This window comes from Aegilops tauschii, chromosome 4 (genome assembly GCF_002575655.3).
Source record: "Aegilops tauschii subsp. strangulata cultivar AL8/78 chromosome 4, Aet v6.0, whole genome shotgun sequence".
NCBI lineage: Eukaryota > Viridiplantae > Streptophyta > Magnoliopsida > Poales > Poaceae > Aegilops > Aegilops tauschii.
This window is the reverse complement of record NC_053038.3, coordinates 516755167-516768727: the sequence shown is the minus strand read 5'-3', so window position 1 is coordinate 516768727 and position 13561 is coordinate 516755167. Positions and strand designations below refer to the sequence as shown.

Sequence of the window (13561 nt, the reverse complement as noted above, 5' to 3'; positions counted from 1 at the left end):
CATGACCCGATCAACGATATGTTCAAGTTGAGTTATTATCAGGTTTAACTCAAAGTAAAACTAACCGGTGTCATGATATGCCATGAAAATGCAACCTTACAATATGCATCACATATCATCGGAAATAAATGGGTCAACCACATCACGCACTAAACCTAATCATCAATAACTCATACCACTTCTCTGGTTATTATTATTCATCAAACTAAACCATGATGTTAGCTTAATATAATTCATTTTCTCACTTAAGAAAATATTAACCAAAATAATTCTTTTTCATAGTCATTTTATTTCTTCATAACCAAATATTACTTCTGCTGACTTAAACTAACTTAGTGAGTTTCAAACTACTGTAAACTAAACATACCAACCAAATCAAGCATTCAACAGAATTAAATATTTAATTGAGTGATTTAAATGCATGAACTAATTCATTTATTCAAGTGGAAAATCACAAATATTGCAATGGCACCATGAAAATGTTGTTGTGGCTTGCCTTAGTGCAGATGAGGTTCACACTCCTCCTAGTGATCCTCAAGACAAGCTTCACCTTCTGAAAATAACTAAAAACAGAGAAAGAAAATATCAAGAAACACTCTGAAAATCACTAGAAAATCTAGGCAGCAGATAAAAACCTCTTTTTTGGTGAGCTGCTAGATCTTTTCATTAAGAACACAATGCAAAAGGAATCACTTCATTTGGACTTATGGTTAAAGAGTTGTGGCTGTTTGAAGTTCTCTGGATAATTTGGATTAAATTTAAATAAAACAGAAACTAGGGAAGAGGTGACGTCGAAGACGTAAACCCGCGGGGCGCCACCACTCATACCGCTTTGGGCGCGGCCTGAGTGGCTGACAGCGGGCCCTAGTGGTCAGGTCGGAGGGGGGAGAGAGAAGCAGAGACGGGGTGGTGACGCGCCGACGTTTCTCCGGCGAGGAGAGGTCGGCGGCCAGATCCAGAAGGGTAGGAAACAAGAGGAGGTCGAGGCGCACCTGCTCGTACCCGTAGCGTGGCTAGGGGTGGTCGGATGGCGTCGGAACGAGCTTCTCCAGTGGCGGCAGGAAGCAGAGGTCGCCGGAGTTGGAGACGACGGCAAGGTGGGGCTGCGCCAGAGGCTCCAACCGGGTCGGACAACACCAGTGAAGAACTACGAAGGCTATGGAAGAGTGGCTCGAGCTCGGGAGGGGCTGGAACGGTGGGGGCGAACCGCGGGGATCGCCGGCGAGCTCGAGCTCGGGGACGACGGCCCGAGGCCTGCCCGGCTGGGCTGTGGCTGTCTACTGCGTTGTGGAGTGTGTGTGGTGAGTTGGTGATGCTCGAGAGGGCTGGGGGTGGCCGTATTTATAGGCGAGCGAGGTGAGGGGATCGGGCTCCGCCGAAGAGCTTCTGGACACGGCGCCCAACGACGAACGGCGTCAGTGACAGGGGGAGAAAGGCGACGTAGCTCACACGGGCACTATGGGAGAGCGGAAACGAGCACAGGAACGGGGGTGGCGACGAGCACAGTGGCGCGACGCACTGTTCGGTTGGCCGGGTTGTGCCCGTGCTCGCTGCGGTGAGCTCCGGCGCTCGACGGCATCTAGAGCGCGTCGACTAGCACGTTGGCATCGTGCACACGCGTGGTCACCGCGCGAACTCTGGCATAGAGCCACGACTTGCCATAAATTCGTGTCTGGCGTGTAGTCCTTAGTGGTTTGGGTCGTTCCAATGCTTTGAGTCGAGCCCAGGTGCTGTAAGTTAGTGTTTTACTTCCTGGTAAGTTTCTGGGCAATAACTTTGGGAGTTAACTATGGTCAAACCAGTAAGAGTTGAGGGCTGAGCTTTGGGGTTTAGCAATCACTTAGGAAGGTAGTGATGCTCAAGAAAATTCAGCAACATTGGATAAAGGAAAATGGTACTCGTTGTAGAAACTGCCTTTTCTGGCTAGAACAGAAAAGATTTTCTGCAGCAAAAATATTCCAAAAAGTGATGCAATATTTTTGCTCAGGGAAGTGCCCTAGGGTTCAAAGAATATTTGGGAATTTTCTTAAATTTTTGTGGGCAAATAAAATGGAGGTTGCTTTGGAGCACATGCTGCTGATTAGGGTTTTAGAGGAGGAAATGGATATTTTTCATTTAAGAAAAATATTCCTAAGATTATTTTGGGAATAACCAGAGAAGAAATGATGGCTTGGGGAGAGGTGTGCCACTTGGGGTGAAAATCAAGGTTATGCCCAAGTGTTTAAGTCCAACTGAAATGATTCAAAAACCCAAGTTCAAATAAAAGGCAAATAAAAATCAGAAAAAGAAGAGAGGGCAAAAACCAGGCTGTCACAAACCTCCCCCACTTAGGATGAATCTCGTCCTCGAGATTCGGTTGCTCAGGAAAACAATTCTAGATAGGTTGCCTTTAGAAATTCCTCTCGTTCCCAAGTTCCCTCTTCCTCTGTGTGATGCTCCCACTAAACCTTATAAAATTTCCTTGCTTTACTACGAGTGACTCTTTCCATCTCATCCAAGATTCTGAACGGTTTCTCCTCATATGTTAAATCCTTAGCCAGCTACAATTCCGACATATCAGTCTTTTTCTCGGGAGGCGATATACATCGTCTTAGCTGTGAGACATGGAACACATTGTGCACTTCTGACAATTCCGGGGGCAATTCCAATTGATATGCAACAGTACCCACTCTGGACATAACTGGGAACGGACCAATATACCTGGGTGCCAATTTTCCGTGAGTCTGAAATCTCTTGACTCCTTTCATAGGAGTGACTCGGAGGTATACATGCTCTCCGGGTTCAAAACTGATCTGTCATGGATGAAGGATGGCGTGGATGGCCATTCAGGCAGTGGAGTTGTGCTGGTGCTGTGAGCAAAGTGAGGATGCCGATGATCACTGGGATGAAGGTGCATGCACAAAAATTCGTTCCGGCGACCAGTTCACTTGGAAGGTGGACTTCTTTTTCTGGATAAGTTATTGAAGGTGGACTTGACTAAACTTGGAAGCTAGGGTTGCCCGTGCGTGCTGCTTGGGTGAGCATGGTGGACTAGCCAAAATGGTAAATCTAGGAAGAGTATATGCAAGGTTACCAACGTCCAAACTAATCTAAACAGGACCGGCTAGAGATCACAACTGGAGTATATAGCAAAAAACTACCACATTACAGGCTATTGCTACAAAAATCTACCACTTTTTTTAATTTTTTAAAAATCTGCCACAAAATTGGTTGGCTGTTCCAAAAAACACTAATGACTCGGTGATTAAAATTTGATCCGGATTATGACATGGTGGGCCCACATGTTTGTTTGACCGTTAAGTCTGACATTATGACAAGTGGGCCCACATGTCAGCTTCTTCCTTCCCCAGCTTCCCTAGCACAGGTGACCTTATTTTCTTCTGTCAATTGCCGTCGTCGAGGGGAGCCGCGTCTGAGGCCATCGGGAGGGGAGCCAGGGTGGGGGAGCAGGTGCACTTTAGGCCGTCGGGAGGGGAGGATGAGCTCGCCGGCTCGGACCTCGACCATATCAGGCTTCCCACGACCGCAATACGCATTCATGGCTGACCATGGCGAGGCTGCCAACGAAGCAGTGAGCCCGGAGCGGCGGCTGCGAAACCAGCGACGGCTAAGACAGGCAGCAACGGAGAGCAGCAGCGGCGGTGGGCAGCAGTGGAGAGCAGCAGCAGCGGTGGCGGGCGGCAGTGGAGGGCAGTAGCTGCGGCGGGCGGCAGCGGAGAGCAGTAGCAACGGTCGAAGCTTCGGTCCGCAACCTGTGCGCGGCTCTAGATTCCAGTGAGACGCGGCCGCGCGACGACTTTTAGGCAGCGGCCAAGCGGATCCGAGCGGCCGCAGCAGTAGGTGCTGGATGGGAGACCCACGGGCGGTTTCCAGATGCGAGCAGCTGCTTCTTGCTACCGGCCATGGCCGCCACAGCCACGGCTAGAGCAACGCCGGCAGACCAGCACCTCGGCTCCGGCGACGAGCTCGTTGGCAAGGACCCGATTGCTTTTTGTATTTTTTACAGGGACCTGATTGCTTTTTGTAAAATATAACAGGGACCTGATTGCTTCTTTAAAAATATTTGGACCCCACGTGTCATAACCTGTCAAACAGTCAATGTAACGGTCAACCTGACGAGTGGGTCCAAGCTGTCATAATCTAGCTTAAAATTTAACTGCTCAGCCATTAGGGCTTTTTGGAACAGCGAAGCAATTTTATGGTTGATTTTTGAAAAATTAAGAAAAGCAGTAGTTTTTTGTAGCAGTAGCCTATAATGTGATAGTTTTTTGCTATATACTCTCACAACTAAAGACGAAATTTGGGTCAGTCAGACCCACCCAAATTTCTTTCAGTCCATTTGCTCCAAATGGGAATGGAGGGATAGAGAGCTGTATGGGTCGATCTTGAGAGTCCAACAATACATGATCTGTAGTGCTGCTCAGGTGTGGCTCGCGCGGAGCTGGGTTCACTTCCATGCACACAACTGCACAATCTCATGAGCAATATTTTGTTCATTAAGCACTGGTCATTAGCATTTAATTAATCACAAGGAAAACCAGCCATCACAGCCATTATTCGAACGGCAATACAATGTGTTGTATGCAATCATTAGTGACAATATGTGCAATGAAAAAGAAAAGGCTTTCAAAACGCACACAATTTGCACTGAAATTGCACTTTCTGAAATATGCAAAGAATAATACAATAGTGCATTTGTCGTATTCTACTAATAATTTACACATAGTGTAGATGAGAATAATGTATTTCCTTTCAGAAGAAAGAAAACTAAAAACAACTTGTGCCCAATTTTGCACCAAAATTGCACTAAATCATAATATGCAAAACTAATCATGTAATCATGAAATTTTGGCACATAATATATAGTATTTGTCTGTATATAATTACACTAAGCCAAAAACCCACAAAAACAAAAAAGTAACCAATGAAGCAAAAAACAGGAAAAAGAAAAACACATAGAAACAGAAAACAGAAATAGAAAAATAAAGCATAACTGAGTATATTATAGTGAGGTTTCCGCAAAAGAAGTGTGACATCGGTATTACCCTTACAAAAGAAAAGAGATGAAAACTAAAAAATAAAAAAAATGAAATAAGAACAAAAACAAATTTTAAAAAAAGTTGTTTTCTATGTAAGAATTATTCGTGGCACTGGTATTACTGTTCCAAAAAATTAAACAAAATCAAATAATGAAGTTTTCTAAGAAAGAATGAAACCCTTTTAAGAAGAAACAAAACTAAAAAGAAAAAAACTTGCACACAATTTGCACTGAAATTACTCTTTTTGAAATATGCCAAGAATAAGCATATAGTAGTGCATTTATCTCATTCTACTATAATATACACATAGTGTAAGTGAAATAATTTATTTTCCTTTAAGAAGAAAGAAAAAAACTTGCACCAAAAACCAAAAAAGGAAAGAAAAAACACATAGAAAAATAAAACAGAAAAAAGCAAAAATACCCACGAAAGAAAGAATCAAACTTCCTAAGAAAGAATGCATTAGTGGCATTGATATTACCATTTACGCTTTTAAAAAATGTGCAAGAATAAGCATTGGCAAAATTTGCAGGAAATATACATAAAAATTATGCTTTTTGGAAATATGCAAGAATAAGTATATAAAAGTGAAACTTCTGCAAAACCAAAATCTAAGAACAAATGAATAGTGGAATTGGTATTAACCTTAAAGTAGAATGAAAATGAAGTAAACACTAAAACAATATTAAAATAATGATTTTCCTAAAAAAGAATGAATTAGTGGCGTTGGTATTTCCTTTAAGAAGAGAGAAAATAAAAAAACTTGCGCACAACTTTGCATCGAAATTGCACTTTATCATAATATGAAAATAATAATCATATAATCATGAAATTTTGGCACATATTATATAGTATTTGTATGTAGATAATTACACTCATCCATAAACCCACAAAACAAAAATAACCAATAAATGAAAGAAAAAATAAAAAATAAAAACGCGACTCAGAAGAGCAAAAACGAGCCCAAGAAGCAATTTGACTGACCAAAATAGGGATCAATCGATTCCACACAGCCCAACTCACCACCAAAATGACACTGAAGAAAAACATGACACATCTCAAAGCAGAATCGGATGGCCACAAAATCGATTGACCCAATTTTTTTCAGCTGACTGATATATAGCTAAAGTGAATCTAGACATCACCCTCCTAATTCTCAAGGGGTTGGGCCCCTCCTCCCCTAAACACCAATCCAATTCTTCGATGTTGGCTAGTAAGTAAACATAAGAGTATCTCCAATAGAAGATGCAAATTTAGAGATGTAAAACAGGAGATGTAAAATTTTACATCTTCAAAAAGTTTGTGTCGTACCAAATGCATAGCAAGCGTGGGTGGGTGTCCCTTTCAAAGCGATGGAGGGTGATACAACAAGAGTGCAACAAGTTTTGTGCCACCCTTGAGAGCATCGAGGCACGCCCTGTGAGCGGCATCGGCATGCAAGATATGGTATACATGCGCCCCTCTTCGTTGTCATTCCCGTTATGCTTGCATGTCCATTTGCATATCCATTTCCCCATATGCTTGCATGCTATTCATTTGTAAGCATTCCATGTTTTGGAGGCATTCAAGGTCCAACATGACGGCAAGTCCTTCAACCTCTCCCATTGTTGGATGGTCATCAACGGGGAGGAGAAGTTCAAGGCGCAATATGTCATCCTCATGGTGCGTGGGGGGAAGGTAGCCGTGTAGGAGGTTGGGGAGGGCGAAAAGCCACGGCCGCGGGGGAAGACCAACTCCAAGAAGGAGGACAAGCGGGATGCTGCGTCGATCGCCTTGCTTGCAACCGTGGAGGGCATGATGAGCAAAAAAGACTCAAGGTGGGAGAAGCGCCGGCAAGACAAGGAAAAAACAAATAAACACCTTCATGGAGATCCAAAGGAGGAGGCTTCAGATGGAGGCGGAGAAGCAAGTCGGGATGCTTGAGATGGAGGCGGAGAACCAAGCCAAGATGCTCAAGATCGAGGCCGCCAATCCCAAGACCAAGGTGAAAGAAATGGCGCTCGCTAGCATGATGATGGGTGTGGAGATCATGAAGGTGAACCTGAACACCGTGTCGCCGAGGAAGAGGCCATGGTTCGCGAAGATGTAGGCCGACATGCTGAAGTACGACGACGAGTGATCTACGGCGGAGAGTGCCATCCCTTTTTTGTATGCCGGCAAGTGTGCTGGCATGACCACGGTCGAGATGGCGTGGTTGAATTCCCGCCCCTTTTGTGTGTTGGCATGTGTGTCGGCCGCTGGCAAATGCGCCAACATGAACTGTGTGGTGATTTTTTTGGAGGCTGACATTGTATGCCGACCGCAGGCATGAACTTTGGGCAACGGCATGGCCGCTGGCACGATCTATGGCCGTAAACCTTTTAAATTTATGCGCGGACATATAGTGAGTGGTCAACCCAAAACAAAAACAAGGACAAACGAAAAATGAACGGAACATGATTTTTTTTCTTCTCGTCAGGCTTAATGAGGTTAAGCAGCCACAACAGTTTCCTTGTTTTTGTTGGCAGTCTCATCACATGTATAAAGTGAAGCATTGAGAGGGGTCTTGGTGAGCACGAGCTTTACGAGGCTCGTATAGTCCACTGACGTGACAACTTTTCTTGCGGGGCCGAAGCTGCAACCGAGATTCCACGAAGCCCCAATGTGGTTGTGAGAAAAACGCGTTTGTTGATTTTTGGCGACCCAATCAGCTCCAGTCTCCAGTCCACCATGCTCCCTCTGCCACGCAGCTACTTCCAACTCTAGTCAAGCCCACCTTCCAACCACATTCACATGAAGCTGCTGGTAGCGGGAGCGAATTTTCCTCCACCTCCGAATGGAACTGTCCGTCCGAATCTACACACCACTCCGACCGTGTTCCGTTACGTACGTCCACCGCCCGCACTTGCTCCGTTCCGCTGGGATCGGTTGCACAGCACCAGCTCGACTCCATTGCATGAATGGCCGTCCAGGCCATGCTCCTCCTCCTCCTCGCCACGGTTCTCCCGTGCACCGCCCTCGCCGCCTTCTCTCCGGACTTTCATTTTTTCCTCGCATGCGGCGCCACCTCCGCCGTCTCCTTCCCGTCCGACTCCCCCGTGCGCACCTTCGTCTCGGACGCCGACTACCTCTCTCCCATGGACGCCCCGGCAGTGTCCGCCAGCTCCACCCCGGCCTCCCCGCCAGCTCTGTACGCTGCCGCGCGCGCGGACATCTCGGCCTTCTCGTACCGCCTCCCCTACCCCGCCTCTTCGGACGCGTCGTCATTCCTCGTCCTGCGCCTCCACTTCTTCCCTTTCTTACCCGCCAACTCCTCCCAGTCTCTCGTCAACATCTCCTCCTCTCGCTTCACCGTCTCGATCCTCGACACCCACGCCGAGATGCCTTCCTTCAGGCCGCCGGCCACCGGAGGCGTCAAGGAGTTCTTCATCCCACGTGGCGCGTTGGGCGGCCACTTCACCGTCACGTTTGTCCTGGACGCCGGCTCATCTGCGTTCGTCAACGCCGTCGAGCTGTTCCCAGCGCCGCCGGAGCTGCTGTGGAGCAAGAGCAACGCGGCGACGCCGGTGGACCCCGTGGGAAGCAATGACCTGCCCCAGTGGCAGCAGGACGCGCTGGAGACGGTGTACCGCCTCAACGTCGGCGGGCCCAAGGTGACCAAGGCGGACGTGGCTCCCGACGGCCCCTACCTCTTGGGCGCCCCAGGGAAGTCAGTGGTGAACACCACCTCCAGCACGATCATCTACGACCCATCCAAGGGATGCACAAGGGAGGTGGCGCCCGACGTCGTGTACCAGACCCAGCGCGCGGCGAACTTGACGGCCACCACGCCGGGCCAGAACCTCAACCTCACGTGGACGTTCCCGGCGGAGCCAGGGTCCGGCTACCTCGTCCGCCTCCACTTCTGCGACTACGAGGTGGTCAGTTCCCTCATCTTTGCTGGCATCGTCTTCAACGTCTACGTCGCGCAAGCCATTGGCACTCTAGACCTCTCGCCAAAGGATCGGTCGACACAGTCGAACGAGGCCTTTTACTTGGACTACGTGGCTAGGGCGCCCAGCGCCGGGAACCTCACCGTGAGCATCGGCTGGTCGCGGAAAAGCAGCGGAGGCGGCATACTGAACGGGCTGGAGATCATGAGGCTGCGGCCCGTCGATTTGAGATCGAGGGGGTCACTGGCGGCAACCCTAATCATTGTCATTACGTTGTCGGCAATGGTCGGCGCCACCGTTCTGGCTGGCGTGGTGCTCGGCTTTTTTGCCGTGCCATGCGCGAAGGACGGCGCCTCTGACTGGGCTGTGCAGTTGAAGAACCGGTCCAGAGAGGGCAAGACCGGCGGGATGGAGAGGGTGAGCACGAAGCTGCACATCTCGCTGGCGAACATCAAGGCCGCGACGGACAACTTTCACGAGCGCAACCTCATCGGAGTTGGCGGGTTCGGGAACGTGTACAAGGGCGTGCTCGATGACGGCACGCCCGTGGCGGTGAAGCGCGCCACGCGCGCCTCGCAGCAGGGGCTGCCGGAGTTCCAGGCGGAGATCGCGGTGCTGTCCGGCATCCGGCACCGGCACCTGGTGTCGCTCATCGGGTACTGCAGGCAGCAGGCGGAGATGATCCTGGTCTACGAGTACATGGAGAAGGGCACGCTGCGGAGCCACCTGTACGGCTCCGACGAGCCGGCGCTGTCATGGAGGCAGCGGCTGGAGATCTGCATCGGCGCGGCGAGGGGCCTGCACTACCTCCACAGGGGCTACGCGGAGAACATCATCCACCGCGACGTCAAGTCGACCAACATCCTCCTCGGCAGCGACGACGACGGCGGCGTGATCGTTGCCAAGGTGGCGGACTTCGGGCTGTCGCGCATCGGGCCGTCGTTCGGGGAGACGCACGTGAGCACGGCGGTGAAGGGCAGCTTCGGGTACCTGGACCCGGGCTACTTCAAGACGCAGCAGCTGACGGATCGGTCGGACGTCTACTCCTTCCGTCCTTCGGCGTGGTGCTGCTGGTGGTGCTCTGCGCGCGGCCGGTGATCGACCAGAGCCTGGACCGTGGCCAGATCAATATCGCCGAGTGGGCCGTGAGGATGCGCGGGGAAGCAGGGGGGCTCGACAAGATCGCTGACCCGCGGATTGCCGGCGAGGCGGACGAGGAGTCGCTGCGCAAGTTCGCCGAGAGCGCGGAGAAGTGCCTGGCGGACTGCTGTGTGGACCGGCCGTCCATGGGCGACGTGCTGTGGAACCTAGAGTACTGCCTCCAGCTGCAGGAGGCGAACGTCGCCGGGGATGAACTCGAAAACAGCGACGCCGTCGCCACGCAGCTCCCAGAGGACGTGGTAGTGAGCTTGTTGATGGACGGCGCGGAAGAGAACGGCTTGAGCATGCCGGAGGTGGACGACAGCAAGGCGTTCTCGCAGCTGAGCGCCCGCGGCCAGGGACGATGATCCGAAGGTGGTACACCAATTGTAGATTTTTCCTTTGGCGTTCCCTGAAACATCTGAACCCCATTTTTGGATTCAGAAATATAGAACGCCCTCTCCAATTTCATTTGTCTGAAAAGAACTTAAGAAATGCACTTTACCTATATGTCAGGGGACTGATTTTTTCATTTTGGGTCAGTCAAATTTGTAGCCCTTGATTTAAGGTGCTTTGTGACACGTGTAGAAACTCAGCATGGATGTGACGGACCCGTTGTTTGTCCAGTCGATTTCTTGTCTTTTCTTGCTAACGCTACATGTACAAAAGAGTTACAAGGTTTTACAAAAAGGGTTAATTTGATTGGTCAATAGGTGAGGAACATGGCCCACCCCCTGAAAATCAGGAGGGGCAAGTTTATGATTGGTTACTAGATGAAGAGATCCTGTAAAATCCTGTATTCTTTTCAACGTCTACCATTTTTGAAGCATGATGCCCTCTTCATGCATGCATGTCTCCAGCTCACGGCTCTACCAATGGATGGAATGCATGTCAATTTTAGTCTGTGTGTGTATGCTTCATTTATTTAGTCAGTTTTTTTATGTGTATTTTTGGATGTTGAGTGTGTGTAAATATGTACGCGCACAAATATGGGTATAAATTATACTGGAGTGTGGAAATGTCATTGTTATATGTCTATTTTTATGTATTATAAAAAATGCATTTTTGTGCTAATTGTGTGGACGTTTTTTTAAGTTTTTTTATTTTCTTTCATCTTTAATGGTAATACCAAGACAACTAATTTATTTTTTATTAGAAAATGTCATTATTTATTATTATTATTTTTGTGTGTAAGTATGCACACATGTAGTAAAATAATCACTACTAGGGAAAACCCTAGTAGTAGCGCGGGTTTTGAGGCTATCAGCAGCGCGGGTGGCCGCGCTACTACTATGGCGCTACAGCTAACTATTAGTAGTAGCGATGTCCGTACCCACGCTACTACTATTGACCATATCAGCGGCGCTTTTCAGGAAATCGCTACTATTAGTTAGCTGTAACGCTTTCGTATCCCCGCACTACTGCTATATCTTTCGTCATTTTTCCCCTGCTTCCTACCCCGTTTCAGTTTCAATAAACTGCAATTTCCAGATACTAGATACTACTAGATATCAATTTCATAAAGCATTATAGGTACCAGGTAGTACTAGATAACAACTTCATATATAGTCAACATGCATCCTCAAGCAGTACTAGGTAGTCTTACAGCCACACATATATAGCAGTTCTACTAGCTATATATAGTCATATAGCCACAAACACAAATGTAGTTCTTGATGATATCGACGACGATCATCATCCTCAAGCCTGGACGGTGGGTGTTCCTGACAGTAATTAGGATGGCCTGTTCAACACAAAGATTCTTGTCAACGAGGAAGCTCTTCCACCCAACCGAGCTTAAGTGTGTGCGACCGTCCGTGTCCATGCGGTAAGTACAGGTGGTGACGGAGCCCCTTGCGATAACGCGTAGTCCAGCTGAGCCTTCTTCATCAGGCTTGATACCACAACTCATAGATAGGCTCTTTGGCAATTTCTGAATAAGAAAAACATATCAATTAATAAATAACCCCGCACATACTCTTGCAAATATATTTCTATTAAGTATAGATTTCTATACTATCAAAAGACACAGTACTACACATTTGTACTAAGCATGAATTCTACTAGTAAGTATATATGGATTATCTACATTATTAATAGTTCCTTGGATTCTATACTAATAAGCATGTGATTGGACTCTACACTAAAGCATATCATCGACTAGATTCCACACATCATATCATTGGACTCTACACTAAGCATATCATCGGATAATTTGCATTTGTAAGTATAATAATAAAGCATATATATATATATCATCAAATTACTACAGTTAGTATAACATACCATATCATGCCGATCGACCATGGTACTTGTCAGGCGGGTCACGAATGGCACCCCGACAAAGTCATCACGTGACGGAATTATGTCCCATAGGTTGCACACCTCCTCCTCGCTCAGCCTCATTCTTTGAGTTACGATGGCTTCATGAAGTGGGTCATCATCATCTTCGTCGAGTGGGTCCTCATCATCTTCATCATCTTCCACCAGGTTGATATAAATGACAGCCAGCTTGGATCTTTCTGCTCTGAAGGAGAAGCTGATCAACTCACCACCAGTAAGACGCATGCGGGCGAGGAAACGGGCCCATCCATCTCCTCCAATCTGCGACATATTGCGTCCTTTCTCGACCTCCATAGTGTAGGGCCCCCCAGGAGCCTCAAAGATCACAGTGTCTCCTGTCAGCTTGTTGAATTTCAACCTCACATTGCATGGGACGATCTGTGTAAAAAAAGCAAAATGGCACAATGCATTAATGCCAACACTAAAAACAAAATAGTTGTTACATTTCATATAATTTCTTACCGCCGCATGACGAAAACTCGGCTGGAAGTAGATGCCGAACAGCTTGCCAGTTGCAAGGCTGCTGGCGCACCTTGACTTGCACAGTCGACATGGTGGTGGTGGTGGTCGCGCCATTTTCCTAAAGCAATATGAGCAAAGAAAACAATAACTTAGTATGGGATGATCACCAAGCTCAACATGCAAACCAACATAGCAAACTAGCATCGACTATTCTAAACCCTAGAAAACTATCCTATATCAAAGTGTTATATATGACCAGAGGCTTATATCAACTAAAAACTATCAACTGTGTCTAAATTTTTACTAATCAGTTAATCATATCAACTAAAAACTATCAACTATCATATCTCTCTCTCTCTCTCTCTCTGTCTGTCTGTCTCTTTCTAAATGTTGCATATCAACTAGCCTACTAAATCAACTAAATCAAAATGTTCTACATCAACTAGCCTACTAAATCAACAAAATCAACTAGCCTACTAAATCAACTAAACCAAAATGTTCTAAATCAACTAGCCTACTAAATCATGTAAATCATATCAACTAAATTAAAATATTGCATATGAACTAGCCTACTAAATCAAGATGTAGCAGGGAGTGGGGGTTGTGGATGGAGGAGGAAGGATGGAGAAGGAGGGGCGACTGGAGGAGGGAGGAGGAAGGAGGACG

At 47.4% G+C, this 13561-nt stretch overlaps 1 pseudogene; it reads left to right on the top strand.

The window, feature by feature from the left end:
- Positions 1-7870: 7870 nt before the first annotated feature.
- LOC109780212 (probable receptor-like protein kinase At5g59700) lies at positions 7871-10683 on the top strand (annotated as a pseudogene).
- Positions 10684-13561: the final 2878 nt, after the last annotated feature.